The sequence below is a fragment of the Cricetulus griseus genome, chromosome 4 (assembly GCF_003668045.3).
Source record: "Cricetulus griseus strain 17A/GY chromosome 4, alternate assembly CriGri-PICRH-1.0, whole genome shotgun sequence".
NCBI lineage: Eukaryota > Metazoa > Chordata > Mammalia > Rodentia > Cricetidae > Cricetulus > Cricetulus griseus.
This window is the reverse complement of record NC_048597.1, coordinates 200,575,029-200,596,510: the sequence shown is the minus strand read 5'-3', so window position 1 is coordinate 200,596,510 and position 21,482 is coordinate 200,575,029. Positions and strand designations below refer to the sequence as shown.

Here is a 21,482-nt window from a genome sequence, read left to right as displayed (position 1 = left end):
TAACAATAGCTTATTGGGGTGAGTCTTTCTAAGCACTTTTTGTATTAAATGTTTGGAAAATTTGTTTATTCGTTTGACAAGTATATACTATTCTCTTTCTGTGTGCCAGAGGCCATATCAGTAGCAGGGAGAGAAATTTGCACTCTATCTTTACAATATCCATGATGTGTGTTACCAGGCAAAATAGTCTCAATGAGCATTCCATACAAGGGAAAGCAAGTCTTACACTTGGATGTCATTAGCATGAGAGTAAGACAAATCTTTCAGGAGGAAAGTAGCAGAGTTCCATTTAATGGCTGGAAGTCACGTTAATAGTAGTTAAGTGACTAGGCAGACATAGACAGAGATGCTGCAGGAGGGGACAGGTGGGGAGAAACCAGGGCATAAAGGCTAGCTAGGCCAATAAAGGATACCAGACTGGTCCTAGTGCCCTGTCATGGATATTGTCATTCAGTAAAACCACAGAATTATTAACAAGCATGGATGTGATGGAGAACAGTAGATAACTAGATTATAGTACAGACACCAGTTACTTAAACTATTTAGTTACAAACATGATCTTATTCCATTTCACCCCATATCAGTAATTAAAACATTACAAACCCTTTTTTAAATGTCTTGAATTCAAATGCTTAGACATGTACCATAGTATGTAAAATAAATGTGACATTGTTCTCAGCTCCTGCGGTCCCTTGTGTCCAACCTACTGTCCTCCCAAATGCTTGGATGTGATTAACATGAGGGTAAGATTATTCTTATGAAAACTTATGAAAAATGTTACATGCAAAATAATTTGTACATAGCTTGTAGTCATACTTGCTATTTCAAAAATCAACATAAATATACTTGGTTAATCACAGAGTGGAGGGAGTGTGTGGCAAATTTTCAGAGAGTCAAAAGGGGGGGTAGTTTGTTAAATCTTTGCAATGGTAAAATAAAACAAGATTTTATTAATTACTTGAGAATTCCATATACTCTAAATATATTCGTCCCTTCAGCCCCTTCTTTTTTTAAGATTTATTTATTTATTTATCATGTATATAGTATGTGCACCAGATCACATTACAGATGGTTGTGTGCCACCATGTGGTTGCTGGGAATTGAACTCAGAACCTTTGGAAAAACAGTCAGTGCTCTTAACCCCTGAGCCATCTCTGCAGCCCCCTCAGCCCCTTCTTAACCTTTCTATCCTGTTAATCTTTCTATCCCTTCTCACCCAACTCTGAGGTTACTTTTTCCTTTCTCCCCATTGAGTACAGTTTGTGTAGCCTTGTTAGTTTTGGGGTTGGTGTCTGGTCAGCCTACAAGAGGGTCACACCACTAAAGGAAACTGATTCTCTCTCCCAGAATCTATCAAATGCTAATAGCTCCTTGGATAGTGGCAGGATTGTGTATCCACCTCTCCCCATTCATGCTGAGATTACGTCTGGCTAGATCTTGAAGGTTCTTGTAGATGGTGTCAGAATTACTGTGAGTTCACATGCACATCTGCCCTGTTGTGTCTGGGAAAGACTGTTTCCTTGACATCACCAACCATCTTAGGCTCTTAAATCTTTTCACTCTCTGTCACTTAGATCCCTGTGGGGTGTGATACGAATGTCTGATTTAAGGCTGAACACTCCACAGTCTTGTTCCTCACACACTGATTAATTCAGGATCTCTGTGTTGATTTCCTTCTAGTGCAATGAAAAGCTTCTCTGATAGGGGTTGAGAGATGTTCTGATCTATGGGTATAGCAATAAATACATCATTAGTAGTCATTTAAATACTATATTCATTTGGCAGAATAATAGTATTGGATTCTTTCCTATGACCTGGAACCTATCTAGCCACAGGTTGTTGCTCCCTTTAAAAGTGGCAGGTATCTGCTCCATATCATGGAGCAGGCCTTTGATTCAGTCAAAAATTGGTTGGTTATTCTCATAACCTTTGGGCCACTATTGAACAAGTGAGATTATCTTGACAGGCCAGTCAATCTAGAAGTTTACAAGATTCATAGCTGGGTGAGTATTAGACTTCCTATTCTCCTCTGACAGCATGAATACCAATTTCCAGAATCGTGAATGCTAGTCAATAGGAAGGAAAGTCATAGATGAATATCAGTTTGATGTCTCCACATTCCATGTTTCAAGTATGTGGTATTTTCAGCAATAGGTTCTTAACTATCTAGCTCTGGAGGGTGGCCATGGATATCAAAATTAGTCCATAATGCATGAAGGTCTATGTGATCCCATTATCCAGTAACTCTCTCATACACACAAAAGGTAGCATTATTGGGTAACCTCTTTTTTGTTTGTTTGGTTGATTGGTTGGTTTTTGTTTGCTTATTTGTTTGTTTTTGAGACAGGCTTTCTCTGTATAGCCCTGGTTGTCTTGGAACTCACTCTTTAGACCAGATTGACCTCAAACTCAGAAATTCACTTGACTGTGACTCCAGAGTGTTGGGGTTAAAGGTGTGTACCACCATGACCAGCCTTTAGTAAACCTCTTTTAAAATATGTATATGTATATATTTTATGATGTATCATTAGTAGCAAGTTTCCATGTGGCTTTTCAAAAATCCTTTAGTGTGGGGCTGGAGAGATGGCTCAGAGGTGAAGAGAACTGACTGCTATTCCAGAGGTCCTTAGTTCAGTTCCCAGCAACCACATGGTGACTCACAACCATCTGTTATGAGTTCTGGTGCCCTCTTCTGGTGTGCAGATATACATGGAAGCAGAGCGTTGTATACATAATAAATAAATAAAATCTTTTTATAAAGCCTTTAGTGTTAGTTATCTATTTTAAAGCAATTTATTTAAGGGCTGGTGAGATGGTCCAACAACTAAACACACTTGCTTTGCAGTTTGAGTTTGATCCCCAAAGCCCATGTTAAAAGAGGAGAGCAGATTCCCCAGACTCCCCATGCATAAACTCCCCCTGGCACACGCATGAACACACACACACACACACACACACACACACACACACACACACACACTAATAAAAATACTTTAAAGAACAGTTTATTTTAAAGCAGAATAAATAAAATTCAGTGGAAAAAAAAATGGCATTACTTTGGTATTGGGATATACAAATCTACAAAGGAGAAAGGTGTAGCTTTTAATACCTGAGCAGTTGTTGACATACTGAATTATATATCCTAAATTCTTAATGTAAGATCACTTCAAAAGTAATTGAATCCACACTTGCAAAACCACTAAAAGTTGCTCACAAAATCCTCTGTGGTATTTCCATTCATACTAGGGAGTTCAAGCTCTTCAAAACTGGAAATGTGCAGTCAATAGAATTTATGGCATCTGCCGTTAATGTGCCATGTTAAACACTTTGATGTGATCACTACATTTCAGAATATTAAAATTAATGATGCCAGTACATCTATAAAATGAGTAGTCTTCATTTGTTTTAGTAAAACAAATAACACATTCTGTGCTGTTTGTACATCATGTTTTTAGGTTTTAGAGACTCACACACAGCGCAACTTTGTCATTGCTATTTTCTCATTACTATAAATGCGAGAGGCAAAAATGAAAACACATTGATTAAATGTTCCTCAGTAAGCCCTGCCTTAAATATAACATAAGAATCATGTCACAGCAAAAAAAGCAATGGACCAGATAATTATCCCAAATTAGGACATTGTGCCACTGATGACATTTAAGTTTTGAACCTAATGGTTTCACTATTTGACCTCTGCTCTGCCAATTACAGGCACCTTACACATTAAATATGTCTTAGGTCAGGACACTGCAATTAGGGATGATATTAAATATAACAGGTACTATTTTGATGTGCAAGCACCTAATAATACTGACAAACCATTATCAGTTTAAATGCACAAAGCACTGGGTAGAGTGACAGTGTTAAAGGTCCAATAGATTAACAGACTAATCTATTATAAATTCAATCACTCTTCACATCATTCAAATAATAAAACCTGAAATGTTCAACCCCCACGTGCAAAACAGTGTAATGTTTGCATAAGCCCATTTGCATACTCCTATATGCTTTAAATAATTTCTCCATTATTTATAATATCTATGAAAACATAAATGTTATATGCTTATGCAATGTGTTATATGTTGGAACAATAGTAAGGAAAAGAATTCTGTCCATGCTCAGTACTGACATGATTTATTTTCAAATAGCTTGTACCTCTTCACACACCTGGGCTGTTGAATGAAGGATACATAACTCGTGGGTAAAGGGGCATCTGTACTAAAAAGCTTATGTTTAACACACACACACACACACACACACACACACACGCACGCACGCACGCACGCACGCACGCACGCACGCACGCACGCACATAACTGATTGCAGCATATAACTTTGAAGAATCTATAAAAATCAATTATATGCTTTTTACACCAAGACAGTAACTTCAAAAAAGTCTGGTGTAACAGGTAAAATGCATCTTAATTCTGTGCTCCTTACAAGGTAAATACTCTTCTAGTCACTTTTCATACACAGCCTTATTTATTCAGTCCTCACACCAATCTACCCAGAAAGCTGTGATTCTGCCATTTTTATTTTATAGGTGGGAAAAGTGAAGCCTAGAGATGGTAGCACCCAGAAGTTTGCAACCCTGCCCCCTGTGCTTTCTAAGGCCAGTCAAGAAGAATCTTTTGGTTGATATTTTTAAGTCCAGCTAACACACTGAAGTTTCATTCTCCTGGTGCCTACTAACTAGACACTCTACTTTCAATACAGTCAATATTGTGTGCCAATCTAAAGTTGGAACTCAAGTCTTCTGCCATGACACCTTTGTTGTTTACTTCTCAGCTGTATCACCAAATCAGAAAGGGTTGCATGATATTTCAATGGGGGGTCTGAAATTTTCATTATTCCAGCATTATCCCACAAGTTCCAAATGATCCCTAACCCAAAAATTCAAAGTGTTCACAAATTATATAAAGAAAATCAGCAATTGTCTTCATCAGTCTTCTCTGCATGCACCGGTGGTCTGCTCTATACACCTATTTTGTGAGCTCTGTGAGATACATAGAGGAAGGCTGTTGCTAGGGTGTCCAACCCTGCCTCTAAACATCCCCACTTACATACCAAACTCATCGCTGCTCTGTTTCAGTATTTTTCCCAAATACTTAAGAAAACATGAAACTCAGGAGACCTTGTAACAAATATGGATTGGCAAACTCTTTGTATAATGGGATAATCCATCAAAGGTGGACTAACTCCCTGTAACCACAACCAGCTTCAAGGCAATACCTGGTTTTGACTTGGTATGGTATTGTAACTGATTACAGTCTCATCACATTCTTCACCATATGTTGGACCCATTTTTTGCATCACCTATGACTCCTAAATGGAAACACTTAAATTTGTGAGCTTTGCTGTACTAACTCAAGATGCCCTCCAGCTCCGGAATTCTGTTTGTTTTGTGGGGAAGATAAATGATACCCCACTTACCAAAAGAAGGGACTTACTCGTGGTTCTGAGGCTATGACTAGTGAAGAACATGACCTGAAATTGAACCCAGAGCTTCTTGACTCCAAATTTTTACTAATTTCCAACATATCCACTGTCTCTTATTTCCAGTGACATGGTATGAGTCTAGTGAAGTAAAATGTTAGAATAGTTTTTGCAACTATAAACTGTTTGCATACAGAAAAGGATTTTAAAGCCTGAGAGTGTGTGTCATGAATGGGAAAGAACACAATTTGGGAAAGAATGTAAATGAAGGGATTTTTGTCAGAGAAACCTCCAGCACAGGCTGGACTGCTTCTATGCCCCTGTCACTGCCCCATATGACCTGGCTTTCCCTGAATGCACTCCTTCCATCCCAGAATGAGACTGTAGCTTCTCAGTATCCCCTAAAGAATGAAAGTATGTCCCTGACTTAAGAACAAACCATATGGTTCTGAATGTCAATTCAAAGACTCAAAAATGACCTTATCCAATTTTTCATAATAAATTGCTGAACAAATGGATCCAGAACTTTTTCACATCTAAGTTCTTATGGCATAATGATATACAACAATTTAGAAATGACTAGGATGTGTAAAACAACATGTTAATTATTTTTCCAGGAATTCTATCATTCAAACAGGATTTCACACTGATTAGTTATTGTTTTATACACAGAAGCAATAGGCACAGGGGGGAACTATTTAAGGCACAAGCTTAAATAGTTGTGGAAACAAATGCTTTTTGTCTAAAAACTAACATATTTATTGTAGTAATAAAAATATGTTCAGATCTTATAACCATATTAGTTCAAATTGAATTGGGTGTATGTATGTTCTCTTGTTACTACAAGAAAAAAATAATAGGATACTGCCTTTTTATTTCTAAGAAGGCCAAGTACATGAATATAAAAATACTATTGTAAGTTACTCAAGTTACATTTTCTAGACACAAACGAAAGCCTATATTTTTATTCCATAAAGGGCTAACCCAATGCTTTTGACTGGTGAACCTCTGAGAAAACTTATACAAGCTACTACATGCTGCCCAGGCCATTTTCTCTGTCTTAAGAGCAAGCACAAAGCTGTTCCATTCACATTCTACCCTGATCTTTGTCTTCTTATAAGAAAAACAGCTTAGTAGTTTTATTAATGATTTGTATCCTAAATTTTCTGAAACCTGTTGCTTTTTCTATGATAAATTCTTTATTTGAGGACTTGTTCTATATGATGCAAAAGAGCCCAACCCTGATGACTGACTCTACTAGGCAGGTTCCTGCTAGAGGCTCCACAGCCTTCAGAATAATGTAACCAGCGGAAGACAAGGGAGTCAAGGCATGAGCTGTGGAAGATAATTCATTGTCAAGCAATCACTGTGATCCTTGATCAATTTCCCATCTCATGCACCTTTGGGATGAAATGAATGGGTAGATCAAAAAGTGGTCAAACTCTCACTTATTTTGTTATACACAAAGTATGCTGTCAAATTATTTACTGGCAAACAAGTGCCAATGATTAGAAGCAAGAAGTATATGAAAGTGAGATCCCCTCATCAAACACAAAATTAACAAACAAAAAACAGAGGCCAACGTATAAGGATAGAAGGACAACAAAATACAAAAAAAAAGAAGAAGAAAGCAAGAGGCATGCATTATTGGATTCATTCTGACCAGCTGTTTTTCTCAGTGACATGAAACATGGTTCTAAGAAGCCATGTGTTTCTCACAAGGAGTTAACAATGGCACTGGGATAAGATTGAAAAGAAAAAAGGCTGAGTGTATACATACACCTTTTGGCTTCAGTAAATAGTATTGATTGAAGAATTATGTCTGTATGTGTATGCATGTGAATTTTAAAGAAGAGATATGATATGTGAAGCATATATTAAACATATATATCAGATGAATAAATACAAGGAGACAGAGACAGAAACATGTACATGCCTTTTGTTTTTTTCATTTCTCACAACAGCCAGCCCTGTTACACAAACATCCGAGACTGAGATGCTTCAATTAGACTAATGAAGAACCCAGCATGCAAATGGTATTGGACTTGAAGCTTTATCAAAAGGCCATTCAGATTTCACACAAATGTTCCCACTCGTGGGTGACATAAATATTGCAGGTAAGGAAAACTCGTTTGACTTATACAGCATCACAGAAGATAGGAACTATCACTATAGTTCCAATTTTTACACAGAAAACTGTGAGACTTTGGTCAGTGGCTTGCTCATGTTTTCAGGGCTAGCAAAAGCAGCCTGTATTAGACATCCAACACTCAAATATAAATCATCCATAGTTTCAAAGGACAACTTTCTGTCCCTCTGCAACTATAGAATACATTTCTCCTTTTGTCCATAGTACAAGGATTAGTATATTTAGCAGAAAAAATAATTTTAAACTTTGCCGAAACAGTGTTACAATTATGTATTTCATAGATCTGAGTATACAAAAGACTTTTCATGACTTCTTGTCATTTTGTTCTAGCTTCCAGTCAAAAACAAGTTCAAGTATGTTTTTAGAACCAATTTTAGCTCTCACAGTCATTATCTCAGTGGTAGCTTGATTTTCATAGTCTCTAAAACTTCGGTTACATAGAGATACATATGTTTTTATATATTACTACTAATAGGCTGTACTCCCTGGAGTTATGGCTGAGAACACCTTATAACAGCAAGGGAGGAAGAAAACTGGAACATTTTAGTCAGGATCTTCTATAAAAGATGAGTTGCTCAGAGTAATTGCCCCACTGTGGTAACAAGGGAGAGCTAGAGGAGGGCTGATCAACCCTACAACTACCCAAGCCCAGAACCATGGTTATGTGTTGGCCCATCCTAACATCCACCCTATCTATGATCTACTGGAACACATGAAGGGGCCAGTCTGCAGATCCAAAGCTGCAAGATCTCCACAACACAGGGCAACAACAGGCCATCCAAGAGGATTCCCAGTGAAGGCCCTGCATTAATAGTGTAGCAGAAACCAGAAACCTCGAACCAGACCAATGACTTTGCAATGAACACTTACAAGTAAAGATGTATGCACAAAAGCGGGAAAGGCAGAGGGGTGCTCATTTGGAGTGACCATCAGACAATCCTTAAACATTTATTATTGTAGGCTTCCATACCTGATGCAACATAATCAACAATTTTCATGTACAAATGAGACATTTTCTGGCAACAGTTTCCCTAGTGTAGTCCTAAAGCATTCATATTTTCCAAGTACTCGCTAAACTATTGAGAGTTTTCTTGATTGAGCTTTTGTTATAGTCTTTTTACTTTGTTTCTGGAATATTCTCTAAAAGTGACAGCATGATTTATATAGAAGGTGAGTTCATTTCACTAGATCAATCACTTCCTAGAGATTCCAACTATCAGGAAAGCATTAAATTTTACTATGTTGAGAAAATTAATGACAGTCCCTTTCTATACTGCCATCTATACTAAAGCTTTTCTGCTCCCAATCCCTACAGTAACCAGGACCTACTCTGTACCCCCACTGTGTTGTCCTCTTTGCTTGTTCTGTGGTGGTACAGTAGTGTGTGTGCGCGCGCGCGCGCGCGCGCGCGCGTGTGTGTGTGTGTGTGTGTGTGTGTGTGTGTGTGTGTGTGTATGTGAGAGAGAGAGAGAGAGAGAGAGAGAGAGAGAAGCAGAGAGGGAGGGAGAGGAGAGAGAAGAAGAGATGGAGAGAGGCTGCCTTTCAGGACAAGATTATTAACTATAGAGTCCTCTCACATTCAACACTGACTGATATGGATATCTATTTGAGTTAACTAACACAAAATATAATTTTCTTATTTGTTGTCAAAAGGGTAGCATTGGTTTGAATTAAGAAATAACTCTCCATTACACACACACACACACACACACACACACACACACACACACACACACTGATACCTCCATAGTTTTGTTTTTATTTATTTTTTTTTTAGAATTTCATACATGAGCACTGTATTTACATCATTTCTACTCTCCCTGACTCCATCTGAAATTCATGACCCCTCTCTCTCTCCTTCAAATAGTATTGTTATACATATATACCCTATTAAATCCATTGAGTGTTGCTCTTATATACATGCTCTTATATATGTCCTAAATTTAGATGGAGATAATCTGTTACTACACTTTTAAGGACACTGTAACCAAAATTAAACAGGCAAATGTGTTGAGTTCATTCTAGCCAGTGAGTGTGCAAAAATGCTAACCTTAAAGCATAGTGAGTGGGGAATGATACTTTTATCCCTTTCTGAGGTACCACAAGCATCAGAAAAGCATTTATTTAAAGTATTCTTTGGGAGACTGGTATTATGCTCAGAGATCAAGTGTCTGCCTAGCATGCATAAAGTCCTCTAATCCATTCCTAACGCTGAAAAATAAATAAATAAACAGCACATTATTCTCTTTTTTCCATACTAAAAAGCTTTCATAAACAAGTTATCTAGATATTTTGGAAAATGTATGTACAGACAGTAAATGAAGGCAGAGAAGAGAGTGTAAGCATCTTCCATATTTTACCTTGGTCCGGAACTCTTGCAGTTTGTCCTTGTTTTCTGCCTCTAACAACAATAACTATGTTATTTTTTCTTTTTTACTGTTTTCCCCCTTTGAAAGGCTGGAAGTTTAATCTATACCCTGTGTGTGTAAGGCAAATATCCCATGACTGAACACCCCAGCTCTGCACTAAGGTCTTCACTGAGCACATGGAAGAGTTGTCATGTGCTGGGTGCTGCTCTGATTTAATCTACAAAACTATTTTAGGAAGTTGACAGATGAAGCTTGTTAAGAAAGCAAATAGTTGGTAGCAATCTGAGTGTCCTGGAAGAAGTAGGCTGTGAAACTAGTTAAGCAACCATGAGGGGGAATGAGAGATATTGAAGAAGGGCAGAAAACAGCAAAAGGTCACCAAACTGGAAAGCAGGTGCCTGGTGGGAGAGTACAAAGGAAGAGAAGGAAGGGAGAAGAGGTAGGAAAGTGAAGTTTAAAAGTATAGTTTGAAAGCAGAGGCAGACACCCACAGGTATACACTGAACTGAACTCTGGAACTTAGTTGCAGAGAGGGAGGAATGAAGATCAAAGGGGTCTCGGTACCAGGCTGGTGAAACCCACAGAAACAGCTGGCCTGTACAAGGGGGAGCACATGGACCCCAGACTGCTGTCTGGGAGGCCAGTACAGGACTGATCCAGACCCCTGAACATGGATGTCAATTAGGAGGCCTCCACACTCTGGGGGTCCCCTGGTAGTGGATTAGTATTTTTCCCTGGTGTAAGAAGGGAGTTTGAGAGCCCATCCCACGTGAAGCGATGCACTCTCGGCCTGGACACATGGGGGAGAGCCTAGGCCCGGCCCAGGATGATGTGGTGGACTTTGGGGAGGCCCCATCGAGGGCCCTACCCTGCCTGAGGAGTGGAGGGTGGATAGGGTGGGGGGTAGATGGAGGGTAGGTGGGGGGGCAGGGGGGAGGGATGGAGGAGGGGAGGGAGGGAGAGAAGGGATTGACAGAAACAAGCTTGTTGTTAATTTGAACTAATAAAAAACTTAAAAAGAAAATGCTATAATGAAAACTAATACTTTTTATATTAATTTTGAGAATTGCTATTAGGGGCCTGGCGGTGGTGGCACACGCCTTTAATCCCGGCACTCAGGAGGTAGAGGCAGGCGGATCTCTATGAGTTCGAAGCCAGTCTGTTGTATAAAGCTACACAGAGAATCCCTGTCTCAAAAAGCAAAAAAACAAAAGCAAAATTTACTATTAAGATGAAACTAGGACACACTGCTGGGTTGGAGGCCAAAGAGTTCTGTATGCTGTAAGAACATTGGTAAATCATGCTAGACTAACGGCAAGAATTAACGATTGCCCAAGGTATCAGTCAACTCCAGAAATTTTGAGCTCTTCTATGGTGTACTCTTTTGACCTTGACTTCATATGAAATTTGCTGTGTGAAATGGAATGCAGTTTTGACCAACCAAACTTAGTACATATTTGCTCCACTTCCAAATGAAAGGACAAAAGCCAAACGGATTTTAGCCATTTAAAAATATATAATATTTAATATAATATAATAAGGGCATCAATTATCTCAAGATTTTATGGCTTAATTGGAACCTTTTAGAAAGAAATTAATGAGTTATTTTTATTGTCTATAAGTATTCTCAAATCATTTGTAAAACTGCTAATATCTGAAATTTTAATTCTAGTGTACTAATGATATTACATATAAATACAGATATTCAAGATTTTACATACATTAGTTATCTCTTCAGTCCTAATCTAAGGAAAATGTATTACTAAACACAAATAAAACATGCTATAATATTTCTGTAAGACACTTACAGCAAAGTGCAAACTTTTTCTAAATTAGCAAATTCCTGAACTAACATTCTAAAGGAAAGCTTTGACCACATATCTGTAGATTATTGAAGCCACTATAGAACATAGTCCTAGTCAGGGGGAGGGGATGGGCAAAGAGGAGGGAGGGGAAACTGTGATCAGAATATAAAATAAATGGAAAATGTTACTTAAATAAAAATAATAAAAAAGAAAATTTTCAAAAAATTCCAATAGTGTCTTTAACTAGGACTGGCTGTCAAGCAATTATGTTAGTTTCTCATATTTATTGTCCTGCCTTTGCCATGTCAAGGCAGATGTGATTGCTATCTATAGGCCCTCCTGTTGTAACTGATACAAAGTTCCCAAGTGAGCATCTTCATACATGAGTGAACCAGACAACACTCACTTTTTCCCAAATGTATTTTTGTATTAGAGATAATGATGCTATGCAAATTAGCAAGGCTTAATGTACCTACCAATATTTGATCATTTGAAATTAGCTTCTAGTTATCAGATGGTCCCATCATTCTGGAACATAATTGATAATTTCTTTGAAAGTCTCAACTGAAAAGTCATGGATACATTTCTACCTGGTCCCTTAGGAACTAGAAATTTTTAGGTTAGAGACTTTCCCAGTCATCAAACTTTATTTGCAAACCCCTTAATTTCATACTACCAAAAGCAAGCAGAACCCTACCAGACTTCCCCATACTTGACTTTTCATAGTTTGTACTGTTTTTTTAAGTGTACTTTGATGTTTCTTTTAAAGGTTTTAAGATTTCTAAGAGACATTTATCAGAATAATTCATCAGTGATTAATTTTTGAACAGCCTTCATGAACCTACCATGATTCAGGAGAAGTGAGAGGGGAACAACAATATAACAAGATCACCTATGTAATTAAACTAGATGTGCACCATAAGTTTAGACAAAGGAAATGGTGTGTGGGATGTATGATCCAAACCACAAGAGTTTGTATGGTATGAGTGTTTTTGTGGAATGGCCGTCTGATGCCCATCAAACACCTGTTCACTGGAAATATAACTTCATATTCAGCCATTATATACTAATCAGAAACAGCTTGTGTTTGCCATTGACCAAGCTTTCCAAGCACTAATATCATCCTAACTGTTTACTACAACTCCCAAGCATCATCCAGGCTTCCTAAAATATAAAGCATCCAATCAGGGATCCAGGAAAGTGTGTGCCTGAGAGAAAAGTGGATGAGTGCACAATAGTGTTCAAATACAGGTCGAAATAATTAATGCAGAGAAAGGAATGGAACTAGTAAAGGTTGGTGGATGTTAAGGTCAACAACTTCTCTTCTGAAACAAATGTGGTAGCCGAATTATTTCTCTGCTCCAAAGGAACATGGTCCTTTCTTCCGACTTTTAATATCAGAAATGCCTATCCAATCCTTTTGATGCTTTGCTATGATGTTTTAAGTTCAATAGTGAAAAATCTGTTGGAGGAAATCAAACATATGGGGGAAGAAACACAATAGCGATAGGGCAAAACAGTACCACGTGTATATCTTAATGCCTAGTACCACAACACCACAGTGGTATGCAATTCTTAGCTATACGATCGGATAATAAATTCTCAAACATTTGGCAGTTTATGGAAGAGAAATATTCACAACATGAGCTACATAAACTCATTCTCTAAATGAGAATATTTTAAAAGATATTGACTACAGATGTTTCAAAGTAGAATTTAGGGTCTCACTGGGTGTCCCCAACTGGTGATCACTCTATTGTAAGCTTAAGTATTTAGTGAGGTTGTTCAGATTCCTGTTTTCCCTTCTCAACTTTTCTCCCAGCAAGCAGTCATTGTTACATTTCAACACTTCTTTGCACCAAGCACCTAATGTACAATGGAGCAGCTGCAATTTCACTGCCCAGCCCTTTTTTCCATCCTTACAACATTTGTTCTGTTAATGTAGGTTAATTCTGCAAATAACACTTCTGTAAATTGTTCTTGCAAACTGCTACATCATTTATGTAAGGACTTCTGTGAACTTTGAAAAATTAATGCCTTTAATTTTGGTTGATGGCAACATCAGCAGAGCTCTGTAAATTGCACTTTAATGAGATTTTGCTACAGGGGATAATCTGCTACTGACAGAGGAACATCTTGAAAACATCTGTAGACCTATAATTTCTCTATGACGATTAGATCCCACCACAAGACTCCAAATACAAACCCAAAATAAAGGAGGAAATTGTAAAGTTCTAAATGAGAACACAACCTGTTCTTTAAAGCAAGAGTCCCACTATGGAAAGCATCACGCACTGAAAATAAATCAATTTTTTCAGACTAATTAACATTTAGCTTTATTTAATTAAGAAAGACTATTACTGTCTCCACTGCTGTGCATCTGTATATAATGAAGGAAACAGCAGTAGGTATAAGATACCACTGAGGGATATGCCCAAGTAACCCAGCACTATAGGTACATAGGAAGGCCTATTATTGTTCAGTAACTGACATCAGAGTCTCACTTTAATGTTGTCATAAATAAAAGGAAGATTTCACAGACGCCTTCACATATGGTTTCTTATTTGTCTCTGATGGAGACTGGAAGTTGGATTAGATTCCAAAATTAAATGATTTAAATAGACAGCTGCATAATGGAAACTACTAAATAACACCTTTTAAACAGTTTCTATTTATAGCAGGCTGAAACCACAGAAGGATGACAAATCTTGTTTTGCTAAAGCTAATGTTGCAGCTGCGCTAAGGCCATTTCTTCCAAAGCCTGTAGTTAGGTTACCCCAGCTTCCCTCTGTTCCTGTTGGTGAATGGAACACCTTGCCAAGGGCACATCTGAAATCATCTGTTGTTTCTAAGTTAAGCCCTGTACTTGCCAAGCAATTAGCTTTAAGATTACCATACCCATGACCTTGCACATATTGAAATTAGCAGACAGTAACATCAAATGTTATGTTATCTTCTTTCATGCAATATAATTAATAGCTACATGTTAGGATACTGACTTTCAGATCATAATTTCTGCATATAATACTTCCATGTTTACCATCCTTCCCAGGAGAAAAATTAAGTAAAGCCTGACAAATTAAATGAGTGTATTATAAGATACAATAAAACTGTTGTTTCTTGGAATTTTGGTGTGTGTGTGTGTGTGTGTCCTATATGTGTGTGGTGTGTGTTTGTGTGTGTGTATCAACAGGTTTGTTCAGTTTAATTTGTCATATACAGACATAAATCATGCATATTCTAAGGCATAGTAATAAATAAGAACAATTTAACCATTGCTTAAAACTAGATCATAGCATCTTTATTGTGTAATGTGTAAGCAAAGCTTCACTAGTAGAGTCTTTTATTTTTAAATTTCTATGAATTCATTGAATTTTACGTGTATGAGTGCTGCCTGCATGAATGTCTGTGTACCATGTGGGTATCTGGTACTGTTGAAGATCAGATTCCCTGAAACTGGAGTTATGGAAAGTTGTAACCTTCTATGTAGGTGCTAGGAACTAAATGAAGGTCCTCTGCAAGATCATTCTTAACCACTGAACCATCCCTCCAGTGCTATATTTTAAAATGTTTAAATATGACTGTCAGATCCAGATACTTTCAAGTACCCATTATGATTCATGATTACTCTACTCTCAAGAATAATCTGAGATCAAGAAAGAATGGTTTCTTGAACCATTTATATGGTTGCATCTGGAAGGGACTAGGATGGTACCAATAAGGTTCCTAAAAGGATAAAATGTGACAGCCAATAGGGATATACATCTGACAAAATATAACCAATAGCGATGAGTGAGGCTTCATGCACTGCGAGAGAAGCATAATTGCCCATACCCTAATGCCTATACCTAATATGCCCAAAAATCTAATGTTGTGTATTACAACTACAGGGTCAGCTTCATAGGTCAGCTTCACTTTAACCTTGAACATAGGGTCTTCATCATTTCCCCTTGTCCTTCTTATCTTCTTCTTCCTCCTCATCTTCCTCTCTCCTCATATCTTATCTCCCTCTCTCCTCATCCTCTGAAGTTGCACACTAGTCTTTCTGATATCATTCATCATAGCCCCATACCTAACTTTACTCTTGAATATACATAAGGATTTTTGTGCATTCCAAAGTAGTTCATTTCTTTCCAAGAGGAAGATAAGCATTTCAAAAGGAATATGGGTATTTGGTACACTGAGTATCCCTTATAAATGATACATGACAAGTCTATAATGAAGACAGTTAGAGGAATGGTTAAAATAATGTAGATAATTAGGGTATACCTCTTAAGTGTTTCTAGGTATTCTATTCCTTAAAAGATATCCTACAATAATGAATTTGCTAGCTTGTCAAAATGTATTTTTTGAAGATGAAAACCAAGATGCTTTGCATTCATGATCTAATGTCACTGCAATGTGTTCAATACTTATTACTAAGAAATTACCATCTTACAAACCTCATCCTGGAAAGCAAGTGAGTAAGGATAGTTGATGTATACTGATCATTGCAGCTGACTCATGGATTTTCTCACTATTTCTCTTTGTAGCAGCCTTGCCTTACTTGCCACAACTACCAAGTTTCATTTCTTGTCCAACTTTGGGAAAGTAATCCTACTTTTAGTCAAGAGGAATTTAAAGGGGTCTAGCCAGTTCTCATAGCCCAGAATCCTGTGTTAATGAAGTATACCACAAATTCTAAAAAACGGTTGTTCAAATGTTATCTTAGCCTCTTCAGAGAATTGTGACTTTCTGAAAATGAATTATCTCAAATCTCTATTTCCTTAACTGAAAAACGATTCAAATTCTAACTGTCCCTTGGATGTTAAGATTATTATATATGCAATAAGACTCTTATTTGTTGAAGGATATCAATACATATGAATTTATTGAGTTCCCTCGCCTCTCACCTCTGATCCGCCATTGTCTTGACAGACACAAATACTTTTCAGGACCATGGAGAGATCTCACAATTCATTCACCCACAAACCAACACTTTTGCTATAGTTAGTATGCCTGGAGTTAGTTCTTGGGTTATGTATATGTAGTATATTAAATTATGAAAAACTAGTATTCAATAAAATAGAAAAGCCTCAAAAGTTGTGAGATTTTTAGTCTAGTGAAATAGAGACTAAATAAATCATCTTACTCTTCTCCCTCCTTCTCTTTCTCTCTCCCTCCTCTCTCTTCCTCCCCCCACCCCCCGAAACACCTTAGTGGGAAAAATAAGCAAAAGTACAAAATTGAAGAAAAGGAATCTTTATCTAATCTTAGGGGTTTAGTAAAGGGATCATCCTGGAAAGATGCTCCCAAGAGGAATTTTTCTGCGATTCATTGCAAAGACAGATAATTGACTGGAGGGTAATAGAAGAGTCCTGCAGGAAACAATAGCATCTGAAAAAATGTACAAGAGGCCAGTGCAGTCCTTATGGGTAAAAGTTCAGCATGGGGTGCAAGGAATGGTTCTGAAGATAAAGAGGCCTTACAGACAAAGCAAGCAACATACATAAAGACAGAAACTCATAGATATGGCCCACTGATGGTTTAGAGCCAATCTCTGGTTTCACTTGTATTAATTATAATATATAATTTTCTAACTATTGTAAGATCTGGTTATACCAAGACTGTATACCTACCACCATAAACTTTACAGGCAAATGAGACATGGGGTTTGAAGTGCACTACAATTCCCACTGGTCAAATTCACACACATGTATTTTCTGCTCAGCCCTTCTACGTCTGCAATTCCAGATTTGGGCTTGTTGGCTTATACCTTATAATTTGACTCTCATTCAAGAATAAGACATTTGGAGGAATAATTTAGATCATTTAGATGATTAGGGAACACTTCTTGCACATTTCAAGATGAACTTCACAAAACTTAAAATGATAAAGCAAGCACTTTTTCTGGGGTTAGACAATTACAAAAGCAAAATGTGCCTTTAAAATATGAAAAGTAATAGTTTTCACTTACTATTTTCTGTCTCGGTGCAGCAAGTGAGGCACTGCATCATTTCCCAAGAGCTGGATTCTGTGGAACATTTGGATGTGTTACTGTCATATATCCTAGTGCATGGTGAAATAAATGCCCTGCGCTTGTTCTGAGAGGTTCTTGTTATGTTCATTTGTTCTCCCTGATGTTTTCTTTGGCCCTACTATCCAGACCAACCAAAGCCTTATTATTTACTAGTGGTCCAGAAATATCCCATTCTAGTCAATAGACACAATATCTACCAATCTTCTTTATCATCTTTCTAAAATTCACTTCTCAAATTATATCAGATAAGTCAATTTTAATCATTCTTAAAATAATAGCTGAGGAAATAGTTAGGATGATTTTGTAATAAATACTCAGTAATTTGAACTCAACTCTCAGATCTTTCAATTAATTTTTATGATATTTTACTTCTAAAAAGATAGAAGTATCTAAAATAGAGAATATTTAAATGCAAAGATGAAAGATTAGATTTCCAAAGGAGATCATAAGATGCAACTTAGCATCCTTTACCTTTTATATCCTTATCTGGAATAATTTTCATTGAGAATACTCAGAATGGAGAATACAATGGACCCCACAAGATCAAAGATTATCAGTCACATTCATTGCTTTCTGTCACACAAAGGAAGGCAAGATTTTGCCCTAGAAGCTTAACATGTATAACAATGGCATGTTTTATAGATAGATAGATAGATAGATAGATAGATAGATAGATAGATAGATAGACTCACAGGGTTTGCCATTAAAATTAACTATAAATATTCCTTGTATGGATATGCTAACACTTCTTTAGAACTAGATATTGTATCAGTCATTGAATAGTTTCCATTAATGACATCAATAACAAGGAATACCACACACACACACACACACACACACACACACACACAGCATTTATTAAGGAAGTGGTGTCTAGAGAATTTCTTCTACAGCTTGTTTGAAAATGCTCTTCTCTGGCAGAAACAGTGGGCTCCTGAGATGTTGGCCCTTGTGTTATGCTGGTTAGCATTCCAACCCCAACAGTCTCTCTTCTTTACAGTGCTAATTTCCCCTTGCCAATAGCATCCTAAGAGACACCCAAACCACCCTGCTTTCTTTCCCTGGCCACTGTGATTAAAATTTGTAGCATTGTTGTCTTTATCAGTTTGCTCAGCAATCCTGAGCTAACTGCATTTCAGAATTCTGCTGACATTTGTCTCTTACTACAAAATGCTTTAGGGAAAAAAATTATCCCAAATGGCATAACGGACGTTTTAGTCACTAAATTTCTTGGGAATTTAAATTAAAATAAAAATGATATGCTTTGTACATGGATTTTCTTGTACTTAAGCCTTTAATGCCAGCTAAATAAAAAGGAGGCCATTAATGTAAAATTCAGCCTAAAGTCAATTGTATTACAAGCACTCTTAATGCTTGTACATTCTTAATGTAACAAGAAGTCTGAAAGCCACTTAACTGGATACAGCTGTATGCAAATTGGCTTTGAACTACTGAAGGTTACAAAGAGACGTTATTTTAATCTTGAAAAATAAACCACTGAGTGTCTAGCATTTGGGTCTGTTAAACTCATCTACTAATGATTCCCCCATTAAACTATAATAAAGTGTTTGAAAGTTGATCCAGTGCTTGGCACATGGTAAACAGAGAAACTGGAACTATAGCACTGTGCCAAAACCAGCAAGAGGGTTCTCCTGCGCTCATTCTCACACAGCTGTCACTCTCCCCTGCTGTATTATAGATTTGGAGATAATTAAACAAGAATATGTGACATTTATCTAAAACTCACAAATTTACCTTCTGGGGATGTAGTACAATGCACAGTCTGATTTAAATAGCTAGTCTCTAGTCAAAGACAAGTTTGGATTTTTACAAATGAAAGAATAAAATATTCTCAAATGTAAATGTGGTTGACATACAAAAGATTTGCCTCTTTGATGATCAGTTGTGGTCCATAAGTAAAAATAAAACTACATTATTTATCATTTCTGAAAATTCTGCATTCTTGGATCTGTAGTTCTTGAGTAGAAAGCTAAGCCCTATATACATCTACAAATAGTTTATTAAATCATGAGTTAAATAGATGGTTTTCTAAAATAAACTCAACAAAATCTCATTGTAGAATAGTAAATAAGGATTTCATAAGATGTAGGGCAAGCATGTTTACTGTCCTCAAACAAAGTAATTGGAATGCCTTCAATATTTTTATAATGCTACAAAATTAAAATGCATAATATATTTGGTGTCCTTTTTAAAAATCAAGGGTATATTTTTGATTACAAAAGTCAAATAAGTCACATTTAAAATGAGACTTTGCCTATACTGTATCGGTATGGTTACCATCATTATTATTATAATCACTTAAACATCTGAAACTATAAAGATTTAAAATAATTACTTATCATATCTGTTTGGTTTTCTTGATAAGTGAAAATGAGATTAGGTTACTCATCGTTTATAGTCTATTCCTACAAAAAAGCAGGAATGAAAGAAAAATAAATAAAAGAAGGAAAGAAAAGAAAGGGGGAAAGAAGGTAAATGGAGAAAATGAAACAAAATAAAGGAGAATACTCATTTATTTCACAAACGTTTAATTATACCCTACTATATTTCCATGTCTCATATAAAATTGAAGAAATATACAATGAGAAAAAGGCAAGTACAATTCCTCTTTTGTGGGATTTATATTGGAAGTTGGGCAATAACTACATAATGATACATAAGGATTCCAAATTTAAGATTGTAAATATAAACTAAGGATTGTCTATGGCCAGTGATAGAGGACTTGCTGGTAGAGTGCTTTCCCAGCTTGTCCTGGATTTGATTAGCAGCATCAGCAAGGCAGAAAGGGAAACAGGGACTGGGAGGGATGGAAAAGGAAAAGAGAAGGGAAAGAATTTTCTACTAAAATGTAAATGAAGTTTACATAAAGTGTCCTGAAGCAGTGAAAATGTTTATAGATTATCTGGAAATGTTTTTAAGGAGGTTTTCCTGTTACAAATAGAAGATAGATAGATGATAGATAGAAAGATAGGTAGGAAGAAAGATAGATAGGAAGAAAGAAAGAAAGAAAGAAAGAAAGAAAGAAAGAAAGAAAGAAAGATAGATAGATAGATAGATAGATAGATAGATAGATAGATAGATAGATAGATAGATAGATAATGTGTAAAGACCTTGTTGTGAGGTGGTGAAGACACTAAAATAATGTTCTTGTACTAAGTGGAATTAATTGCTCAATGATACTAAATCAAAGCTCAGCCACATAGACCTCCTAGGTTCCCCTCAAAGTCTTGACTTTAATCAAGGCACTAGGAGCATAATGGTGACATTGTAAACAGGAATTTGATATTACTAGTTCTGCATTCCAGAGTGTATGTGTAACCATAGTTAGAAAAGCAGGTTAGGAAAGCATGAAAGTGAGATTTGGTCAGTTACTACACTTTGTTGGAGTGGAAATAAAAGATAGTTTGAGCTAGTTTGCTAGTAGTAAGAGGTACAAATAGATATGCATTGGAAAAAATACATCAGAAGTAATATTTAGAAATGAATAGAACAGTATAAAGATGGTATAATTAATGGAATATTATAAGGATGTACTCTACCGCTGAGTACATGCCTGGCACAAACAAGGCCATGATTGTAATACCCACTCCTGAAAAAGAGAAAGAGGGAGTGGGGAGGCTAAAGAAAAATTATATGAAGAGGTCACAGAAGTCAGGTGTCTATCATATGTAAGTAGATAAATG

The 21,482-nt window shown here is 36.7% G+C and overlaps 1 long non-coding RNA gene across 2 annotated transcripts in view; it reads right to left on the bottom strand.

Annotated features, from left to right (window-relative positions):
- Window positions 1-21,482, bottom strand: part of LOC103161422 — a 275,190-nt gene that overhangs the window by 249,799 nt on the left and 3,909 nt on the right. For both annotated transcript variants that reach the window (XR_003484493.2, XR_004769712.1), the window contains exon 2: window positions 17,716-17,772. This is a non-coding gene — a long non-coding RNA (uncharacterized LOC103161422). The remainder of the gene's footprint in view (window positions 1-17,715; window positions 17,773-21,482) is intronic.